Source organism: Notolabrus celidotus, chromosome 18, assembly GCF_009762535.1.
Source record: "Notolabrus celidotus isolate fNotCel1 chromosome 18, fNotCel1.pri, whole genome shotgun sequence".
NCBI lineage: Eukaryota > Metazoa > Chordata > Actinopteri > Labriformes > Labridae > Notolabrus > Notolabrus celidotus.
Window position 1 is genome coordinate 27906158 of NC_048289.1, and position 23581 is coordinate 27929738.

At 40.4% G+C, this 23581-nt stretch overlaps 1 protein-coding gene across 2 annotated transcripts in view; it reads left to right on the plus strand.

Moving 5' to 3' along the window:
- The window catches only part of meox1 (mesenchyme homeobox 1), a 128357-nt gene that overhangs the window by 78463 nt on the left and 26313 nt on the right, over positions 1 to 23581 (plus strand). The window contains exons 4-5 of one of the 2 annotated variants that reach the window (XM_034707103.1): positions 15146 to 15258; positions 19570 to 19620. The gene's annotated coding sequence lies outside the window, so the exon portion shown is untranslated. Of the gene's footprint in view, positions 1 to 15145; positions 15259 to 19569; positions 19621 to 21459; positions 22031 to 23581 lie in introns of those variants that run through there. The other variant, XM_034707104.1, reaches the window with a different exon arrangement.

Sequence of the window (23581 nt, forward strand, 5' to 3'; positions counted from 1 at the left end):
GCGGAGCAACGCTGTCCATTTTTATTTACAGTCTGTGGCTGCAGCTGAGTGACAGGTCTCCACGAGCGCTTTTTTTTCTCCGCCTCCAGACTGATTATGACCTGGTTGCGCTCCCAGCTGACACCTGACCGCGTTCACATGCTTATTTTTCTCAATAAGAACGAGTAGACAGAAAACTGGACTCTGTGAGTCTGAAACATGTTTCTGTTCAGTTCCCTTGTTGAAGTCTGAGGCTTCACTTTTATGACTGTGTGGAGATTATGAGCCTGCTACACACGTTGATATTCAGCGTGTTTAAAATTTTGAACACCTCAATACGATCCATATCTATTCAATACTGTCAGTTATATAGACTGTGTCATGAAGGAAAATTTGATTTAGGGGAAAAAACGCATTTGGCATTGTTTTCGATGGAAAATGTTTACCCTTTTTTAAATAATTAATCGATAGTTGATGGTTAACATTTCCAAAGATCGATTATGAAATTTGAAATGTACATCCCTAGTTTCAACATTTTGGCATCATATTAGACATTTCAAATTTATCCTTCAGATTTTGAGTATTTTTCCATCCATCCCTTTTCTTCCGCTCATCCGGGGTCGGGTCACAGCAACAGCAGTCTAAGCAAATCGACCCAGACATCCCTCCTCCTCCTCAGATTATGCATGCATAATCTCCTTGACTTAATTATATCAGAGCCAAGACTGAGCTAAATCTGTGACATCCAAAGACCGGATCATTGACAGTCGTTTAGTTTCTCCTCATTCAGCTCCAGAGCCTCAGAGAGTCAGAGAGGACGCTTATGTAGCCGGAGGAGCTGTCATTTACGATCCACATCCTGTTTTGTTTTGTGTGTTTGCGTGTGTGCATGTGGGTGTTGGTGTCTCAGTCACTTTTATGTCTCCCCTGGTAGCTGCGGCTGAGTGATGAGCAACGGGGAGGAGGAGGAAGAGTCGAGACAGCAGCAACAGAAACGCTGTGATGCTCAACCAAACAAGATGTGCTGCAGGGCTTGAACTGTGCGTCCCCCCCCCCACCCCCCTCGTCTGAAACACAAGTGCACAAAGCTGTCAGACACACACATAACGCACACTTCCCACTCCTCGATTACGTATGCACTTGTGCACACACGTGCAAACACACCAGTGACTCCTGTTTATTGAGTCGGATGTTAAATGGTCCTCCAGCGAGGAGCGCAGAGGTTCCCCGAGTGCTGAAACAGACCGGAGCTTGTGTGAAAGATATCCAAACACACGTCCAAGTTTGCTCTGGAGACGGTCCTGTACGAGCCTGACCGGGCCACAGCGCAGAACGTACTCTAGATTGTCAAGCCTCTTCTTGTCCAAGAGCTACAACAATCCATCAGTGTGTGATGTGAGAAAGGCCCACAGAAGTCTTCTTTAAATTCAAGGGATTTTCAGAGTCCAAGAGGCACCTGTGGAGCTAATTTCAGTGAAATATATTCATTCTGGGTCTTCAACATGACTAGACTCTGAACAGACTCTTAGTTGTTTTTGACGTCTGTGGAAACTCATGATTGATGAGCTTGATTAAGGCTGAAAATGTCCTCTGTGTGTTTTCTCTGTGGGTAGGAGTGAAAGTGGTTCAGGGTTAGACGCCTGAGCTCGAGTCTGCAGTCACACAGCTCCCACTTGTGGTCGCAGGGAATACAACCACCAAAATCCCTCTCTCCTCCATAATGAAAAACCTGCACTGACAAGAAGCTGTAAAACTCCGTTGCCCCTCAGCACAACAAACTCCAAAACAAACGACATCGCTCCAACAGAATCACCCTCGGCATCACTCTCTGCAAATCAGAACTCAGCTCAGGAGGGAGCCCGCTTTAAGGAAATAAATCTAGACAAGTGTTTCACAACGTGGTCCTCTCAGCCGGCGGGGGCTCGTTGTCAAACAGCATAAACAAATATGACGTAACACGACTGGTGTAAAGCACGAATGTTACCGGCGTATGAATAATGAGCGGTCACGGCCTCGGTGGGTTTGCCGTCTATTAGAGGCAGATGTGGGAGAGAGAGAGAGAGAGAGAGAGAGAGCAATGCATGGGTGGCGTAATCTGGGTCAAAACCACACGGGGGGAGACGAGGAAAATCATAACAGAGCGACCTCTACGAGCATCATGTGACCTTGAAGATGTGACCGCTGAGTCATGGTTTGTCACTGTAGCCTCTAGTGCAGTGGTGTCCAAACTTTTTTCAAAGAGGGCCACATTTGATGTTGTCAGAACACCTAAGGGCCAGTGGCTCCTCCTGAGACTTAGGAATCATAAAAGTTATATATGAACTCTATTTAACAACAATTATTTTACATTTTTTCCTCAATAAATCAGTAACTAGGAAGTCCTCAGTTCTCCACAAGCCATGAAAACATCAGCAAACGTTATCTTCTTCTGGAGGAAAATGTTTTTTATTAGGGTCGGGCAATGTGGGGAAAAAAAAATAAAAATTCTATGGCAGGATCACGATGTGGATTTCATCACACCTCTTTTCATGTTGTGTAGCTCAGTCCATAGGGACTTTGCTTGGGAACCGAAGGGTCGCCGGTTCAAGTCCCAGTATGAAGGAAGTTTGGCAAGTGGACTGGTGGCTGGAGAGGTGCTGGTTCACCTACCTGGGCACTGCCGAGGTGCCCTTGAGCAAGGCACCGAACCCCCAACTGCTCTGGGTGCGCTGGTTGACGGCAGTATCCTCACTCTGACATCTCTCCCTAAGCATGTTCACTGCATGTGTGTGTGCATTTGTATGTATATACCAAAAAGACTGTATGTGTAGCATGTCCAAAAATAGCATGAGTGAAAAAATTGAATTTCCCCCCTGGGGATCAATAAAGTACCTTTCTAAGACTTTTCTGACCAGCAGACAACATTTTAAGAACAAAATCATTATTTTCCCGAGTTCTAAACATTTTTTATGTATCAAATTTTACCCTTTCTGTTAGGGATGCTCCGATCAGGTTTTATGCTGCCGATTCCTATACCGATCAGCCATGAGTGCCGATCACATGGATTTTCTGTACATTTTTCAATTTAGTTATGGTGAGTGCTACATGAACTGGGAAAAAAAGGAACCATAAAATCACCTTAATTTAGAAAAAAAACGTCTTTTTACAAACTTCTTCAAGAGAAAAAATACAAAAACCTTGCAGGCACAATGCAGCAACTATTCAGTCAAAAAGACAACTTTAAAGACACTTAAATGTACCTGCTATCAGTAACCTAATCTTTAACAGATTGGAAACATTAAGGCTCTCGACAGGCTAAATAGTGCAGAAAGTCCAATAAATAAAAGACAATATATCTCACAAGTTTGTCTTTCAGAATATGCCATGTTTGAAACTCGTGAAACTTACAGAGAATGGGATTCCTTCTTTAGGGAGACGTTCGATGTGAGAGTACGCTGCCTGGTGGAGCTCTAGCAGCGCTACGTCTGTGAATTATTTACGTCCCGGTGGCACGTAGCGGGACTCCAAGTGAGAGAGCTGTCGGCGGAACCCGGTGTCTTCCACCACTGAGAAAGGTTCATATAGCCCGATTAATTCAATTATTTTTCGGGTTAGTTGCTTAGCCTTCTGACTGTCACGCTCATACAGGCGAGTGTTGCCACCGTGGGCTGTGTTAGCTGCCGTCTGACTGATGCTGCTCCGGCTGTCTTCTTTTCATTCACTGCCGTGAGCCTCAAAAACTCACCATACTCCGCCAAGTGTTTGCTCTTTAAATGTCTTATTAAATTGGTTGTGTTGAAGCTTTTTTCAACGTGCTATCCCTGCAAGGTATTTTTTCGTCACGTGTTGCAGGATGCAAACTTTACACTTTCACAGACTGTGTAAAAGTTCCACACCAGACATGTTTGTTGTGGTTTGCCGCTGCACGCCTGCGCAGTGTGAAGGAAAGGGGGAGGGGGCACACTACACACAGGTCCTCTTCAGGCTGCAGGCTGCAAAGTATGAGCTACAGGTGATGTTTTTTTGTGATCGGCAATGAAAGGCATTGATCGGCAAACGCTGATCACGTATTTTTTCACAGAAATCGGCCGAAAACATTAGCAAATGTTATCTTCTTCTGGAGGAAATTTTTTTTTATTAAGGTCGGGCAATGTGGGAAAAAAAATGAATAATTCTATGGCAGGATCACGATGTGGATTTCATCACACTTCTTTTCATGTTGTTTTTAAGACTTGTCTGACCAGCAGACAACATTTTAAGAACAAAATCATTATTTTCCTGAGTTCTGAACATATTTTATGTATCAAATTTTACCCTTTCTGTACAAATTCATAATTTTGATCTTGTCTTGTGTCCTCTTTTGTGTCTTCTGAACTTTTTGTGTTCTTCAAGAACATTCTCACATCATGATAAAAACATGAATTTGAAAACCTTTAAACTTTAAGAGTTCTTGTGTTTCTTCTTTATTGCCTTCTTGCAGAATTCCCAGAGCTTTGTCTTTAGACAGGTTGTCCATATGAAGCTTTTTTAAACGTTTCTGGATTGACTTTAGTTTTGTTTGTGCGCTTGAAAGAAACTGAAAATGTACAGATGATTCAGAAAGTGATTAATTTCTGTGCTATAAATAACACAATTTAAGATGGAAGCTTGGGGCCATAAATAAATGGACCTTGGGCCGCGATTGGCCCCCGGGCCGTACTTTGGACATGCCTGCTCTAGTGTATACCGATAGAAACAATTTACACCTCCTTTAAAGATATGTGAGTAAATCTGCACTGTTTGAAACATGAACGTCAAATAAAAAGTGACAAAAAGAACCAAAAATATAAAGGCAGACTTCAGGAAATATACCACTCAGCATAAGAAATACTACACATCTGAATCCTCTGCTATGAATCAGCTCCACATGTATCCTTGGGACATCTTTTGTAGAGAAAGTAAACGTACATGCTCACAATTTATCTGTAACCACCAAGTTAAATCATTAAAATGTGGACTTTGAGTTTAGGCCAATATTTAGCCAACATTTCATGGTCAATATACTGACAAAGAAATAAAGATCCCAGTAAAAACCAGCAGCTGCACTGATAAAAGACTTAAATGTGCCAACACCTGCCCAACAGATGTGCCAAGACTAAGAAAGATGGAATGATAATAAGAAGTGATAACATGACTTCATCTTCACACAGTCCGGTTCATCACGTCAGAGCTCATCCTGTGTGATTTGTACCGACAAACCTTTGGCCAAACACAGGACGTCCAGCTCCTCGTGTCTACTTACACCTGAGAGACATCTAAGAGACAGAGGATAGTCTTTAAGAGTCTCAACATAAACAGTGAAAACCTGCTGGAGGTTTCTGCCTGTTAAAGGAAGTTTGTCCTTGCCACTGTAACTTGCTAAATGCTGCAAAGTGCTCTGCTCATGGTGGATTAAGATGAGATCAGACTGAGTCCTGTCTGTAAGATGGGACTGGATCTTATCCTGTCCCATTAAAGTTACTAACTATAGACCTTTCTTGAGTCCCTGAGCTCCCTTGTCTCGTAGGTTGCTGCTGCTGTGGAAGTGCCAGACTCCAGCTGCTACAACTACTACTACCATCTCACCACTATCATCTCTCTCTCTCTTCATCTCCCCCTATCCCTCTTTCCAACCCCAACTCAGTCTCAGCAGATGTGTGTCTAACATGAGTCTGGTCCTGCTGGAGGTTTCTGCCTGTTAAAGGAAGTTTGTCCTTGCCACTGTAACTTGCTGAATGCTGCAAAGTGCTCTGCTCATGGTGGATTAAGATTAGATCAGACTGAGTCCTGTCTGTAAGATGGGACTGGATCTGATCTGGTCTTGATGTTGGGTCTTTGGTAATAATATAACAATAATAACAATAATATAACGTCTAGACCTGCTCTGTTTTTGAGTCTTCAGATAACGTTTGTTGTGATTTGGCGCTGTATAAATAAATATTGATTGATTGATTGATTGAAACTCTGCTTCACCTACCATTCTCTGTCCATGTAAACAACTCTGATTCCAGAAACATTAGCATACCAGTGACCCAAAGAGGCTAATATTTCCAGCTCCTTCTACACTGTAAAAATGAAAACTTAAAGGTGACATATCATGCAAAATTGACTTTTTAATGGTTCTTTACCTGAAATATGTGTCCCTGTCTACAAACCCCCCGAGAATGAAAAAAATCCATTCTGCCCCTGTTCTGATTTCTCCACCTTTCTGTAAATGTGTGTGAAACGAGCCGTTTCAGACTTCCGTGTTTTTGTTCCGTAACAACAATATCCGGTCTGTCACGGAGTCAGAGCTCGGAGCTTGTTCAGCCCATAGACTGTATAAAATACAACTCAACCCCTCCTCCATTTTTCATTCCCTGCACAAATGTGTGCTAACAAGGAGCATAGGAGGGAGGCATGCTAGTTGTAGGCTGTCTTAATAAACACAAAGGTTGGTTTTACTCCCCACGTCTGCAGATTTGAAGATCTAGTGGATGATTTTTATTTGTCATGGATAAGTGCTAGCGCTAGTTAGCATAGCTACATAGCTACATGTCGTAGCTGTAGCTGTAGCTGTGTACCAAGACACACGTCGACATACTGACAAATAAAACAACAAGAAACACTAAATCTGTGACCAATCCTTCAGAAAAGGTCCCGCTGCCTTTCTGGCAAAGGTCGGTTTTACTCCCCACGTCTGCAGATTTGAAGATCTAGTGGATGATTTTTATTTGTCATGGATAAGTGCTAGTGCTAGTTAGCATAGCCACATAGCTACATGTTCATAGCTGTAGCTGTGTACCAAGACACACGTCGACATACTGATAAATAAAACAACAAGAAACACTAAATCTGTGACCACTCCTTCAGAAAGGTCCTGCTACAGGCGCCTCTCCGTCAGGATCAGATTCTGGATCAGATTCAGAGGGTTGAAGTAACGTGATCTCTGAGCAGCCGTGTATATTCAGCCAACATGTAAACATTAGATCAACGTGCTGGACAGCCGAGGCACATCCACTTCCTGAGGGGGCGTGGTCAGAGAGAAAACAGAGTGTTCTGAGGAGGACTGAAGAAGAGGGTTCTTCAGGCAGACCAAAATCTGATTTCAAAGTGTTTTTTTGATCATAAACTTTAAAGACATGTTTTGGGGACCTCTTAGACCAATATATATTGATGAAAAAAGCGTGATATGTCACCTTTAAATTGTTGGCCTGAAAATAATTTATTTGGTTAAGTAAACAAAAAAGGTTCAAGGGGCCACACCTGGACTCATGCGGCCGAAAATGAGGTCAACCTATTGTTCAGTATGTTCAAGTTGAATATGTTCATGTTCAGTCTTGTGCAGACATAATTTTGGAAAAACTAAATGGTTCATTTTGGTGCGGAAGACTGTTTAGAACTACTTTTTTCTCTTCAAAAAATTACTCAGGAATCGTTAGGAGAATTGATAAGGAATTGGATTGATAAGCAGAATCAACAATGACATTGACATTGATAAAATCTTATCAATTCCCACCCCTAGTAAACGTCTCCAAGAACTTGAACGTTCCACTATTTATACGAAAACTGTGCGTTTGTAGTACGCACAGTATTCATGCCTCCAGTAGGATGATAGTTAAAGCTAGGGTTGGTAGTCTCGGAAAACCAGCATGAATTTGAATGTAACTTTTCCTCATGACTCCGTCTAACCCCTCCCCTCCTCCCTCAGAGCTCCTCGAAAACGACGCCCCCCCGCTCACATGCACGAGCGCCGCTGATTCTCGACCATATGATCGTGACTGATTCAAAACCGGTCCTCACCAAAACATTATCATAGTGAAAGTTAAAAACACAAACAAACATGGCTGCTGTTAGCACTCACAACTGTCATGCTAGCATTATCCAGTTGTACTGGTGACACGATATCAGGAAAAAAGTTATAACTGTAACAGCTCGTGTTAAACGTGTTCAGTGTAGATGTTCTTAATTCCTACAGTGTTGACAGTCAGTGAAGGCATCAGGAGAGGTGTAGAGTGTGCGAGTGGGAGAGAGGAGAGACAAGAGAAGTTCTTCATTCATTCAAACATTGATTGTTGCTTTGTTGGTTGGCGTGATCACGGCCGACAGTGATCGGTTATTGGAGCTCAACGTGTTCACGAATCGGCTCGTCATCACTACAGCGTCCGGACAGACTTACTGAACGTCATTAATTATTCTGCTTGTTGGTGAGAGCTTTTTAGACTCTGATCCGGACTACAGTCCTGAGCAAAGCACCTCATTAGGTCAGAGGGGACAGGCCCGATGACGGGCGAGAGGGGCAGTAAATAGAGTCAGGGGAAGTAGAGTCAGGAGACGGGGACTCGGAGGAGTGCACGCCGGGGAAATGTACGCGCAGGATGAGGGCTGAACGGCTGGACGGGATTTGATTGGTTTAAAATTTGAGGAGCCAAAAAACGGTGATTGGTTAGTGTTTTCCCAGGTTTACTCTGGCTGTAGATAGCAGCTTTTATTCACTCTTTTTTAGGAACACATCATGTATTGATTGCCATCAGGACATAAAGATCATTTTAACCAGTATGACAAAAAGTGTATCTAAATCTGATTACCAACCCCAGCTTTAAATCACGCTCACTGTAAGCAAGATCAAGAATTTTGTGTCCCCAACTGTTGATTAAAGTTTTGTCTTTAATGAAGGTAAATTCCCTGCAATGCAAACTATATTTTATGCAGTGTCATTTATCAATCATTCCTATCACAAGCTGAAATCACTGTCCACCCAGAGCCCTCCAAGCTCCATTCAAGCAGAGGAGTGTATCAAGTAGAGATGCTGGATTGTTATGCCAATTTCAATCACAGTCAGATAAAGTTTCCAGCTGATCCAGCTGCAGACTGAGAGACAGAGATCCACAACAAGGCTCATTACATCTGGCTGCAGAGATCTGTCAGATGCTTCCCTTTATCCCTTCGGTCTCTGCTTTGTTTGAAATGTTTTCCGGGGGAATTGTTCATGGGTCACCCTTCATGGGGTCAGTTCAAGGAACCCTTAAATGTTTCTGTTGGCATGGACCCGCATGTCAACGGGAGTTTGGCAGAAGAGGAAGCGTCTGCACAATTCAGACTCAACCTATGAATCTGCAAACCCCCGGCTCCTCTGTGCACCTGACCTGCAGGAGTTGGAGAAGAAGTCTGAAGTTTTACTACACTTTTTTTTTGTTCTGTCTTCTTGACATCCAGCCATCACTCTCGCTCCCTGTGGGGAGCAGAGAGGTCACCGCGGAGCCTTTTTTCTGGCTCAGGTTGAGCTACACGCAGCTCTGGCCTCCAGGAGAACTCCTTTTCTCTCTGGCACATGTTAAGGCGCTCCATCATCTCTCTCTCTCTAATACTCTCCCATGCTCTCTCTCCCCTGCTTTCTGCTGTCAGATCTGTCTTCACACAGGCTTGTAAAATAACCTGGCAAGAACAACTCAAAGCGCTGGACAGGACACATGTCCCCAGTGTCCCACAAACTTTTACAAACTTTTTTCTTTCATTAAAATGAAGAGTTCACTGAAAGAGGTCCACTTGTTCCTGCCAAAGGGTCAAATATTACTGAATTTTCTTCAAGGTGATTCAATATAAATTTATCCAAATCCAAACTTTTCAGAACAATAGCTATTAAATTTAATTAAGTGAACATGTTGAAGCCATTGTGACACAACGGGTGTGCATTTTTATGTCCTGTTTTTGGACAGGGTTGCAGCTTCACCATGGATTCTGAGTTTTAGAAGAAGAAGGAAAAAAAAAAGAGGGTGCGCTGTGTAAATGGTTTCAGCACGTTTCCTTGCAGAACAGCCAGTGAGGACTCAGAGGGATGGACGGGCTCGTGCTTTAAGGAAACAGTTTCAGCAGGTGGATTTCAGTAATGGACGAGGGGAGCAGTGATCCTGCAGTACCCACTTCAATCAGGCATGATATCAACCACCAGATTATCAATCAATCAGACTTTATTTATAAAGCGCTTTTCATACAATGACATTGTAACACTAAGTGCTGTATATAAAAACAACTTAAAATAGAATAAATTAAGAAAAAGATATAAAAAAAGACCCCCCCCCCCATCCTAATCCCAACCCTAAACCCATCCCACAATCCTAAGGTTAAGAACACAATATATGCAACAATAATAATAATAACAATAAAATAAAATAAAATAAAAAATAAAAAGAATTTGCTGAAACTGAGGAAACACTCTCATGATATGTTGATGAGGAAACACTGGAGGTAAAATAAGATGCTAAAACTCAACACAGGAAATTAAAATCACCAAGATAAAATACATTTCTAAGATAATGAAACACTAAAATGTTAAACCATTAAATGAAAATAAAATGCTATACTTAAAAAAATAAAATAAATAAAGACATAAATAAATAAATAAATAAATAAAACTGTTATATGAATGAATGAAACTCAGTTAATAGCAAGACTAAAAGATAGGTCTTGAGTTTGTGTTTAAAATAGTTTATTCTCTATAAAACCTTCCCAAATTTACCAGACGTTTTTTATTAGGGTATATAGGTCTCATACAAAAGTAATGATAGTAATAATATTGATAATAATTTTATTTGTAGAGCACTTTTCAAGAACCAAGTTACAATGTGCTTCACATGTGCAGCAAAATAAAAGAGGCAGTTCATAAAAACAACATGTCAAGATAAAGAAATAAAACATATTTTAAAAGACATAAAATTCCCCTAAAAAAACTCTAAAGGATTAAAATAAAATCAGGAAAGGCTCTACGGTAAAAGTAAGAGTACATGTAGTAACATTTTTATTGGCTAACTCACAAAAGCCAGACAGTAATTCCTGATATTCCAGGATATGCCTTTTTGAGAGTGTGAGGACGACCATCTGTGTATACCTGTAATAATCTACATTCTAATACATTGTTCACAGTAGTCACAAAGAGTTGTCCTGAGCTTTTAGCTGAAAACAATCTTGCATTTTTGTCTATGAACATAACCAGGTTAAACTAGTGCATTTTTTAAAGACTGTAATAATCACCAGCTCACATAATTAATGTCAGTTTTAAATCTATCTGGTACTTTGAGGGAGAGCAAGCCTCCAACACATGACTGAAGTTCCTCCATCAGTAGGTAGAGGGCAGTGTTGTGTTGTTCCTGGCACGGTGAGGAGCTCGACCCTGTAAATATATCAGCAGGTTTCAGCGCTGGTCCTTGAGCTGTCATCAGGTTTAAACAGGCCTTAAGCAGGTTTGGATTTATACGTATCAGAGGGATGTTATCCTGTTTTGTTCTTGACAATAACTACATGATAGTACCTTTATTTATTTACAACCTTTCAAAACAAGGGTTTACAAAGTGCTTTAACATACAGGCAAAAGCAAAATAACCAAAACACCACCAGATAAGAAAGGACTGGAAGCAATACAAGAGACCAGCACAGGACTTGAGACCAAGGGGACCAAAGATGATGACACAGATTTCCCAGAATTATCTGATATCTAAATATTCAAGAGTGTGTTTGAGTGTCAACTTGAGTGAATAAAGGGAAAAAATTGTGTTCACTAGTATGGCAGCTTAAAAAGTCAAGGCTAAACACAACAAGCCGATAAAAATGATATACAGAAAATCAACATACAGGAAACAAGCTAGTTTAGGTATACTATGTTAAAATATAAGCTTGGTGTCACACATTTAAAGCTCCTGTGAGGAGCTTATGGTTTGTGTCAAGTTTAGCGCCCCCGGTGGACAAAAGGGGTACCTCCTCTCTGATGATTTTAACCTTTGCATTCAAATCTCTTGTCGGAAATCTTTGCCATGGAAATTTAAAAAAAAATGAAAAAGGCTGTTTTGGTAGATTGGAGTTGTAGCTGACACCTACCCCCCGCCAGTGGTCTTTGACATTAAAGATACCTCTATAGAAAAAATCAACCTTGTCCCTGATGGTCTGGTTTACTTTTCTAGGTCATACAGAAGCATCAATATTAATGTCAGTCTGTTTCATAACTGCCTAAAAACTCCTCACAGTAGCTTTAATTTTACAAGCTCTTCATGTGCAACAATATACTTCTTTAATTTTAATTGCTAATACATTTTTAACAATTACTATTTATAGGCTCTTTATTTTATACTGTTATTTTATCTACTCTGCTGCTGTAACACTTTAAATTTCCCCGTTGTGGGACAAATAAAGGAATATCTTAACTTATATCTTTTGGCACCTAAACTTTTTGTTTAAAGCTCCTGTGAGGAGTTTTTTAACTGGTTATGAAACAGACTGAAATGAACAGGGATGCCTTGTTACTGCATATGACAGCTATCTAGACCATTAGCAAAAAGGTGCCATTTCAATATCCAGATTTTTTTAATGCCTGTAACTGCCGTGAGGGGGTAGGTGGCAGACACAGCACTTTGTTTACGTTTTTCCAATGTCAAGGCTCACATTAAGTGACACATTTGGCTATTAATAGGGAACAGAAGGAGAGATTTTTTATCAAGAAATATGACTTTCACATGTGGGACAAGATAAGTTGATGTACATTTTGTCCACAGGGGGCGCCAAAACTAACGGAAACAGAAAGTTCCCCACAGGAGCTTTAATTTTTTACCATTTTAACACAATCATGTAGTAGTTTGAAAATGTGACCACAGATTATTTTTTATCTTAAAAAAAGCCAGAGTTTTATTCAGGGGCATTATTGGAACATAATAAAATTGTATCATTTATAGCAGGACTATACAATTTTTTTATATTTCTTGTCTTTGTAATTGTAAAATGAAAAGAAACATCATGAGACCTTCATGGTATGTGATTAAGCAACATTACTCAGGTGAATTCAAACATTAAGGGTAAAGATAATAACAGTGAAAGTCTTTGGCAGTCGGTTCTTTAACAAGCATGTACGCAGTATCGAATTCCCCCTGACTTGTTTGGCAGTTGTCTCTCATTTCATGGTTTCAAAACATCTCAGAAAGAACCCCTCAGGGAGCCCAATGTTGGATCAGACCCACAAGAGAGCCACCCAGGCATCATCATCACATTATACAACACTCAGCATGAACGTCTGGTTCAGCTCAATTCAAGTGAAAGTGATGGAGAGCATTTTACCCGTCAGGAGGGATGCTGCGTGCAGGAGTCGAGCTGGTGGGTTGTTTGTGGTTGAGGCTCGGCCATGGGAAGAAGAACATGGAAAAATGTTGGTTGTGTTTTTACAGAGGTGACAAGGGAGCTAGACGGGAGTTCTCAGAACAGGGTGATGATTTTTAGGAACCCTAATCTTTTATGTATGATAACTGAAGAGAGAGAGAGAGAATCTGGGGAGAGAGAGGGGGAAGAAATGCACCAAACATGCCAGGACCTGAAATCAATCCTACGACCAGCACAACTAGGACTATAGTCCCCTGTGTGGGCACCTGCTCTACCAACGGTGCTAAACCAGCACCCTTCAGATCCTTATTTTCAACTACAAGTGTATCTTTGTATCCTGTCTGCTATGGGACGCTGTTTGTAAAAAGCAATAGCAACTTAGCTTGTCCGTGCCTTAATCTGGGTCAACATTGTCTCTGAGCGTTGTGAAATATCTTCATGGCCTCCAAAACTGCCTTTCCAACATTTTTAAGGCAGTTATGGAGTAGTCCGGCTAGCAACCCGTCGGAGTCAGTACTGACGGACTATGGTTGGGAGATCTGTATCGCTTTATGACGCTTTTCTTTTGGTACATTTGCTAGGCGGCATTGTGAATTTGTATGGGTCACCGTTACTAAAATGTAACATTTAACATTTATATTTATATTTAACATTTAAATTTAATATTAATATTTAGCATTTTGATTTAAAATGTACATTTAGCTTTATATTTAGCATTTAGATTTAACATTCAGATTTAGATCTAACATTTATATTTAACATTTAACATTTAGATTTAACATTTAAATTTAATATTTCTATTTAGCATTTTGATTTAACATTTACATTTATCTTTATATTTAGCATTTATATTTAACATTCAGATTTAGATTTAACATTAAGATTTAACATTTATATTTATATTTAGCATGTATATTTAGCTTTTAGATGTTACATTAATATTTATATTTAACATTTATATTCAACATTGAGATTTAGATTTAACATTAAGCTTTAACATTTATATTTAGCATTTATATTTAACATTCAGATTTAGATTTAACATTAAGATTTAACATTTATATTTATATTTAACATTTAGATTTAGCATTTAGATGTTACATTAATATTTATATTTAACATTTATATTTAACATTGAGATTTAGATTTAACATTAAGCTTTAACATTTATATTTAGCATTTATATTTAACATTCAGATTTATATTTAACATTAAGATTTAACACTAATATTTATATTTAGCATTTAGATTTAACATTAATATTATATTTAGCATTTATATTTGTATTTAGCATTTAGATGTAACATTCAGATTTAGATTTAACATTAAGATTTAACATTTATATTTATTTTTAGCATTTAGATTTAACATTAATATTTATATTTATCATTTATATTTATATTTAGCATTTAGATTTAACATTCAGATTCAGATTTAACATTAAGATATAACATTCATATTCATAGCATTTATATTTAAAATTTAAATTTTGCATTTATATTAAACATTCAGATATAGATTTAACATTTAACATTAATATTTATATTCAACATTTATATTTAACATTTATATTTTCTATTTAGCATTTGGATTAAACAGTGAATGTAACTTATATATATTTTTCACAACAAAATTAACATTCCTCTAAATGTGATAAAAAAAAAAGTGACTCAAAAATCCCCACCATGATATTTTGGAGCTAAATGTTAAGAAGTGTTATTTTCAGTGTGCACAACTTAAAAGCAGCGCCCCATAACCTGCTATGCTGTAAATGGAGCTGCCATGGTGCAAGACACATTTCAGACTTATAAAGTCGTATCAGGTAAAAAACCTCCATCTGCTTTTATACTGGTGTATCCGCAGCACTGGTGTATCGGACGCAGCCAACTTTTTAGATGGATACCAGGTATTTAAAGTTTGTGCTCTAATGTAGGTCATTGTTCTTTTGGTACACTAAATCAAGGACACAGAGACAAGCTGAAACATTGTACAATATCACAGGATTAGTGCGCACACCTTCATCTTCTCCCTCTCTTCCCTCCTGTCAAATTAACAGTGTGTTCTTGGGAGAGGGAGCAGCAGTGTCGGCCGACGTTGGAGAGCTTGATTGAAGGGCTTCCGAGAATTCTCTGGCTTTGTTGTGCAGCTTCCCCGGAGCAGCAGCCGGAGGTAATGGCTTTACCAGGGGCAGGTACACAAAGCTCCAGTGGCCACAAACCGGAGCTGGACAAACTTTACTGTTGACATCTGGAATTTCTTTTCCTCCCTTTTCCTTTTTTTTATTTTCTTCCTCGTCTTCTTCCTTTCTTCTGCCTGCTTTTGATTGAGAGCTGACTCGCTGGGAACAGAATCCATCATTGTAAAAGCGTCAGCCTGCTAAATTTAGACATTTGTTTTCCCTGTGCCTGTTCTGGCGCTGCGTTTTTCACCACACATGATATCATGCCCTCCTCTGCTGTCGGTGTGACCGCACTCTGAACCCCTGGATGGTTCCTCTGGTATATGTACACATCTAGTAATTATCATAATGGAGCCTGTCACCGGCAATTTATCTCACATCACAGATAATTCACATCTTATCATTCCCTCGTCTGCTGTGGTTTCTGACAGAGCGGGCTGTGCATTAACCCAACATTACTCTGACTGAAACCCCAGAAATGCAGCGCTCACATTGTCATGACACAGAGGATAATGTCACTGGCAATCCATAACATGCTTTGGCTTGTGTCGGCTGAAAACTCTCCTCTTATTATTTCCACTGTGAGCACAAGTCAGTCCTTAAACACGTCTCATATCTCAGAAAACGAAGGTCAGGTCAATCCTGCAGAGTGATGCGTTCTGCTTTTTGAAAGTTGGTGTTAGACTTTTATGTCCTTCTCTTTGCTGCCTCTTTTTTAAGATTTTGTAGCATCCTATTTTTTATTTTACTGCAAGGCAAGGCAAGGCAAGGCAGCTTTATTTGTATAGTGCATTTCATACACGAGGGCAACTCAATGTGCTTTACATTAAAACATTAAAAGCATTGGAGACATTCAGACAGGCATAAAATAACACAATTAAAATGACAAATATGATAAAACAGAAAAGAAAAGGAAAATTAGAAATATATTAAAAATTACATTAAAATTTTAATTTAAAGTGGGTTAAAATCATCTAAGATAGGAAGGCAGTGGCAAATAAAAAAGTCTTAGTCTTTGATTTTAAAGAGGTGAGAGTTGGAGCAGACCTACAGCTTTCAGGGAGTGTGTTCCAGATATGTGGAGCATAATGACTAAACGCTGCTTCACCATGTTTCCTTCTGACTCTAGGAACTGAAAGCAGACCAGTACCTGATGACCTCAGAGGTCGAGGTGGTTCATAAAGTAGCAGCAGATCAGCAATGTATTTTGGGCCTAAACCATTCAGTGCTTTATAAACCATCAGCAGGATTTTAAAGTCTATTCTCTGACTGACAGGAAGCCAGTGTAGGGATCTAAGAACTGGAGTAATGTGGTCTACTTTTTTGGTCCTTGTTAGGACTCTAGCAGCAGCATTCTGTATGAGCTGCAGTCGTCTGATGGACTTTTTAGGGAGTCCTGTAAAGACCCCGTTACAGTAGTCTAGTCTGCTAAAGATAAATGCATGGACGAGTTTTTCTGCATCCTGCTGAGACATAAGTCCTTTAACCCTTGATATATTCTTAAGGTGATAATAGGCTGACTTTGTAATTGTCTTAATGTGGCTGCTGAAATTAAGGTCTGAGTCTATGACTACACCAAGGTTTCTGGCTTGGTTTGAACATTTCATCATTGCAGATTGGAGCTGAGCAGTAACCTTTAACCTTTCTTCCTTGGCTCCAAAAACAATCATTTCAGTTTTTTCTTTGTTTAACTGAAGAAAATTCTGCAAAACTACTCCAACCAGCAACGTCACAAATGTTCCTTAAAAATCTACACACACTCAGAAACTACTCAGCTCAAAGACCTGCATCTGAATAAGTTATTTAAAGGCCCTGTGAGGAGTTTTGAACTGGCTGAGAAACAGACTGAAAATGATACCCATGTCTCTTTATGACCTTCAATAGCCAACAAGACCATCAGCAGCAACACTGACACCTTCTCTGTTGTCATTTTTAATGCCTGAAACCACCCTGAGGGGGTAGGTTTCAGACCAGATGATCAGAAACTGCCTTTATTTGACTGTTTTCATGGAAAATAATCACATTGCCTGATAAAGTTGACTGTTAAAAGACAACAGGATGAGGTTTTTGTTGAAAACACTACTTTTGCATGTTTAAGACAAGAGATAAGAGGTATCGCTTTGTCCACAAGGGGGCGCCAGAATCAATACAAAACAAAAGTTCCTCACAGCAGCTTTAAAGAGTGTGTGATGAAAGAATAGGTCATTTTTAAGGCTAGAAAAAGACAGAGGGGCGCTGGTGGCCTAGCGGTCTAAGCACTCCAGATGCAGAGGCTACAGTCCTCGTTGCAGAGGTTGCTGGTACGATTCCCGGCCGGTTGACCATTTCCTGCATGTCTTCCCCCTCTCTCTACTCCCCACATTTCCTATCTCTCTTCAGCTGTCCTTTCAATAAAGGCAAAAAGCCTTTGTTATACACACATGAAATTTACATGTAGACAAATAACGGCTAGTTGGCTGTAAAAAAAAATTGAGGGGTCTCAAAAACATTCTCTGGGAAAGACTTCTCAGTCCTCAACCAGTAGATGATTTATTTCTCTCTTAAAGAAACTGAATAAACAAGCTTGGAAGTTAAAACATCCAAAGACAATAGAGCAAACTCTTACTGAAGACCTGTTGATGTGGTTAGATGATACGAACATTGCCTCTAATAGGACCTGAGGCTGTTTCCGAAACGGCCTGCTACATACTACTTACTAATGTAGTAGGCAGTAGGTATTGCCTACTACATACTGCGTTTGAATTTAGTATGTAGTATGACTGTTCTGTTCGATCTGTCATGCAGCATGCTGAGCCAGACATCGCTGGATTTCCGGTTTCGGAAAGTGGAAGTAAACAACGGCGAAGCCGATAAATAAAATGCTTATTTAGCATCCATTCATGATTTAAAAAGTTAGGAAGTGGTTCATATGTAATTTGATAACTTTCACAGCACCCAAAAACAGATTTCCTCCCGTCAAAAAATGAGGAAAAAGAAAAAGCAGAACGAGCGCTGTGCATTATGGGAAACAGTACGCGAGGCAGACTGGTCTGATGCATGCTAAAATATTTTCCCAAATCAGTAGACATCCGGGGAGTTTTGGCATACTGCAGATTTTGCTCTTGTTCACATACTACTTACTACATACTGAATTTTGGACTTATCAGGACGTACTGCTAGTATAGTAGACGATTTCGGAAACAGCCTGAGTCTTGGGATCATAGACTGTAAATAAAAATGGACAGCGTTGCTCCGCCTCTTCCCGTTGTACAGTTCTGAAGCCAAAAAATCCCTCTCCTGGGCGCAGCCATTGTGCAGCCAGAGCCTGTGAAGCCACTGTAATAAGCTCCGCCCTACAGCGTGACGTCACAAGACGCTGTGTGTCCTTTGAAGTTTCGTTCTACGGCGGCTGTGAATCAAAGGAAACCCGGAAGTAAAACCCCGTTTTTTAAACTCTAATAACTAACGAAAAATAAACTTTTCAGAAAAAAGAGGCCTTGGACACAAAACAGTCAAATACTAACTACATATCACCACAGCATACGGATGTGAGAAACATTCGTACGATGTGTATTTATTTTTTAAAGTTTGACTGCTCCCCCATTCATTTGAATGAGACAGATTTTTTGACCTATACTGCAGCCAGCCACCAGGGGGCAGTCACACTGCTGAAAGCCTCACCACCAGGGCCGTATCCGGCACGCTTGCTTGGGATGTCTTTAGCTAACCTACAATGATAAACACCTTCATTAGAAATGTAATAAGTAAGGGATGATGAAAAGTTGGTAAGCAGTTCTGCAAAACAGAATCCCTTCTTGTCCACCCTGAACTAGGGATGGGCATTTCAAGCCAAAATACTAATTGAGAATCACTGGCATCTATTCGGCGATTATTTGTGATGAAACGTTAAGTTGAGAACTGCTGCAGGTGTAGACTGTAAACATAAAAATATACGTATTACAACCAGAGACCAGTGAAAACGATGAAAAATTGTACTTTAAAAATGAGATAATATTCACATCAGCTCTATGAACGAATATTCAAGCATTCAAAAATCTTGTCTGTTGGCAAAACCAACAGATAACTATAAACTATCGTGCTTATTACCTGGCCTCCAACCGAATATGCAAGAAACAGTTGACATGAGGAATTATTTATTTGCACAGCTAAAAAAATTTGTCCCCTTAGTTTCAACGGTTAGTAGCACTTCAATGACATCAGTGTTCTTATCATCCTACTTGCAGGTAACGTTTTCATTCACAGTAAAGTCTGTTAGCATTCTCAACATCCATGCATTATCTATACCGCATCTCCCATTCCAGGTCGTGGTGCAGCTGGAGCAGTTCCAGCGGTCATTGGGCGAGAGGATATGGGTATGTCTGCCAGCCTATCACAGGGCTACTATGGAACACATGCAGAAAATAACAGCAGCACCGGTAGGTCCTCTTCCTTGTTACCTTTAATGTTTGTTGGCGTTTTTCTTTCCACTCAACCATACCTGTGACTCTGCCAAAGCCCAACGTGTTGTGATCAAGGGAGAGGTTCCGGTGGCTGGCGGTGAGGCTTTCAGCAGTGTGACTGCCCCCTGGTGGCTGGCTGCAGTATAGGTTAAAAAATCGGTCTCCCCCATTAATTTGAATGGAGGAGCAGTCAAACTTTAAAAAATAAATACACGTGGTACGAATGTTTCTCATATCAGTATGCTGTGATGATATGTAGTTAGTATCTGACTGTTTTGTGTCCAAGGCCTCTTTTTCCTGAAAAGTTTCTTCTTCGTTAGATATTAGAGTTTAAAAAACGGGGTTTTACTTCCTGTTTCCTTTGATTCACAGCCACCTTAGAGTGAAACTTCAAAGGGCATCTTGTGACGTCACGCTGTAGGGCGGAGCTTATTACAGTGGCTTCACAGGCTCTGGCTGCACAATGGCGGTGCCCAGGAGAGGGATTTTTTGGCTTCAGAACTGTACAACAGGAAGAGGCGGAGCAACGCTGTCCATTTTTATTTACAGTTTATGGATGTGATTCGTAGGTTGCTTCGTGTCTGTTTTCTTCAATTTGGTCGACGTTGCTTTAACTCTGCAGCTCCTTGTATGTTTTAACATCCTTCCCTAATTCAAATTCTCATATTTTCTCTACTGGTGTCTGGTTGGCCATCAACCATCAATCTACAGCTTCGTGCTCTCCGAATAAACTCAGCATAACATTAAAGATATATATAAAGATAGATTTACAGATGCTGAAAAGTAACAGCTTTATCACATTGTCAACAGGAAGAGGTGAAATCATGAACACTAGCCTACACTGCTTAAAGGTTTGATGAGTGACATGTGTGATCAGGTTGTCCCTAGCATCTCCTTTGCTGTTTAGAGTTAATAACTGTTGTCAGGAGGTTTGAACCAATCAGAATCAAGTATAAAACAAAGAAAGAAAGAAAGGTACTTTATTAATCCCCAGGGGGGAAATTCAATTTTTTCACTCATGCTATTTTGGACATGCTACACATACAGTTTTTTTGGTATATACATACAAATGCACACACACATGCAGTGAACATGCTTAGGGAGAGATGTCAGAGTGAGGATACTGCCGTCAACCAGCGCACCCTGAGCAGTTGGGGGTCCGGTGCCTTGCTCAAGGGCACCTCGGCAGTGCCCAGGCAGGTGAACCAGCACCTCTCCAGCCACCAGTCCACTTGCCAAACTTCATCCATACTGGGACTCGAACCAGCGACCCTTCGGTTCCCAAGCCAAGTCCCTATGGACTGAGCTACTGCCGCCCCAAGAAGAGTTATTGGTAAGAAAGCTAGGTATTATATATTAGGATAATGATGGTAATTAAATTATCAACTCACTTTACACACTCTTTTTAATTTAATTTAAGATAGATTTCCTCTTGAGTATATTCTGCTATTTGGAATCAAAATAAATAAAAAAACCTCCTAATCAATATTTATGAATCTTTAAAATAAGTATTTCAGACTAGCAATAACAAAAAAAATACCTATTTTCATCCAACGGTTAATATTTTACAGTCAGCTTTTCCATATATAATGCAGATTACTCAAATATTCTACGTCAAATATTTTTATGTGCACACACACTTCAGTTCTGTAGACACACACATTATACGCAGACGCCATGGACAGGCAAACAGGAAGCTGCTGCACAGACAGGACTTCCCTTATTTTATTCTCCTGTCTATTATCTGTCAGCCCTCCTTTTGTGGGAATCACATGAGGGGAGTTTTTTCTTCTTCTGTGTGAATCACATTTCTACCTACACCGCTGCTGCTGAAATACACCCCAGCTGAAGGGTTCTGTGCTAGGCTGTCTGTAACCCCATCACAGTGATGTTCCCTCCTTTCTTCAGTCTGTCTCTGGATGTTTTATTCCCGTATGTCAGTGTTTGGTTAGAGGGTGTTTTATGCACGTTTACTCTTACGAAAAAGCTATCTTCTTTACGCTCACATGTGTTCTCGCTGTCCTCCTCCTTGCGTGTGAGCAACCCCGCTCCTCCACCCGACACAAACTCCCCACACTGAGCGTTGGGGAGTCGGTGCCCCTGCGTCCTGGGAGTAGAAACCCCAAAGAGTGTGTCCAGCGATTGAGGAAATGTTTGGCCCAGAGAGTTTTTGCTCCCCTCTGAGGTGTTTGTTGGCCAAGGCTGATCCTGACAACCCTCGTGGGAGCGCGCTCAGTAGGCCTCTTCAAAGACTCCCAGCTCCCAAAGCAGGAAGTCCAGCCCTGCGCTGCTTGGAAACAAGATGAGGCAGACAGGAAGGAAGGTAATCCATGAACACACAATAGTTGCTACTGTCCACACGCACATACACACACACACACTTACAGGCATATCCGATCAGTCCCCTCCTGACACCCACAAAAACAAGGTATTCCTTGGACCCCACAGGCATTTAGCTTGATTTATGCTGTGTTTTGTGCAGCTAAACAGCCAAGGTGATCATAGGCAGCTCAGTGTGGATGATTCAGGTTTCCTGTGGTGCAGCTTTTGGCGCGTGTGCGTGCAAATACTTTTAAGGTCAGCGCAGAAAGCAGCTTCACCACAGTAGCAGCATGCAGCACTTACGCCAGATCCTTTGTAAAATAACCTGAAAGTTGAATGAAATTTAGTACGCTCCATCAAATATGATGGATGGGAGGTTACTGCTGGAGAAAGATTGATCTAGTTGTCTCAGGAGTAAGAAGAAAAGCACATAAGCTGCACGATATTGGACACAATCGAATGTATCTGATTGTTCTTAATAAAAATAATGTTGCATCCTGCTGCTGAGCTGTAAGAAAAGATTGATGACTGTCATTTTATGGACTTTTGCATAAGACAAACAACCTGTGTTTAAAGTTAAAAATGCTTCTGTATGAGGTCCATGTGCACGGGGATTCAGAAAGCCACAAATCCAATTACAGCCTGATATAAAAAACAAATCTAACTGACAGAGTATCTCTGCTGTGAGCGAACGTTTGGGCTCATTTCAGCTGTTCCACCTTCAAACCACTAGAGAGCAGCCTTCAATTGATTTTCCATGGCTGAAGTATTTACTCACACTGCGGCTCAGAGCCGGGTGAGATTGTGGCTGGAGCTCAAGTCTGAAGTTGTTGCCAATGAAATCAGCAGCCTGGCTCGGATTATACAGTATGTGGTAATACTGTGGCAGCAGGGAAATTAGTTTCTGCGGTCTGGTGTCGGTGAGGTAAACTTCAGCTGTTTTCATTGTTACAACGTGAGCCAACATGGAAGCAGGAAACCCATAATGAAAGACAAGACAACATGTTTGGGGTCAGTTCACTGAGGATTGAGAAATTTCATTCTTCCAGTGGAGTACAAGGAGAACAATTTGTTCTTCAAAACCACCTCGTTCTGTCAACATTGACTCTCAGTTCAAGTGCCTCACATGTTTCATTGAAAACTGTTTCACTAACTTTAAAGCTCCTCCAGTTAGATTTATATTTGTTGGCTGAGTTAACTAGATTATTCATATTTCACACTGACTCCAGAGAAAGTTCCACTACATGACGATATATATCTTTCATTCTCTTCAGTCTTTTTGCATATCAGCTTCTTTTTAGGACAAAAATGGATACGTGTATAAGATTTATACCTTAAACTTTATCTAAAATATTGTTTGTGTCCTATATGCTGGTGTTATTAATATCCCAGTTTCAAATGCAGGGAGAGGTGATTCATACCTATGCAGAAGCCTAGGTACATACCATAGTCTGTATAATAAATAGATGTAGTATTTGTGATGACATCCATCTGTTTTGAAGCCAGTCATCGGCGGGTGCCATATTGGAAATGCTGCCGCCCGAGCTAGTGT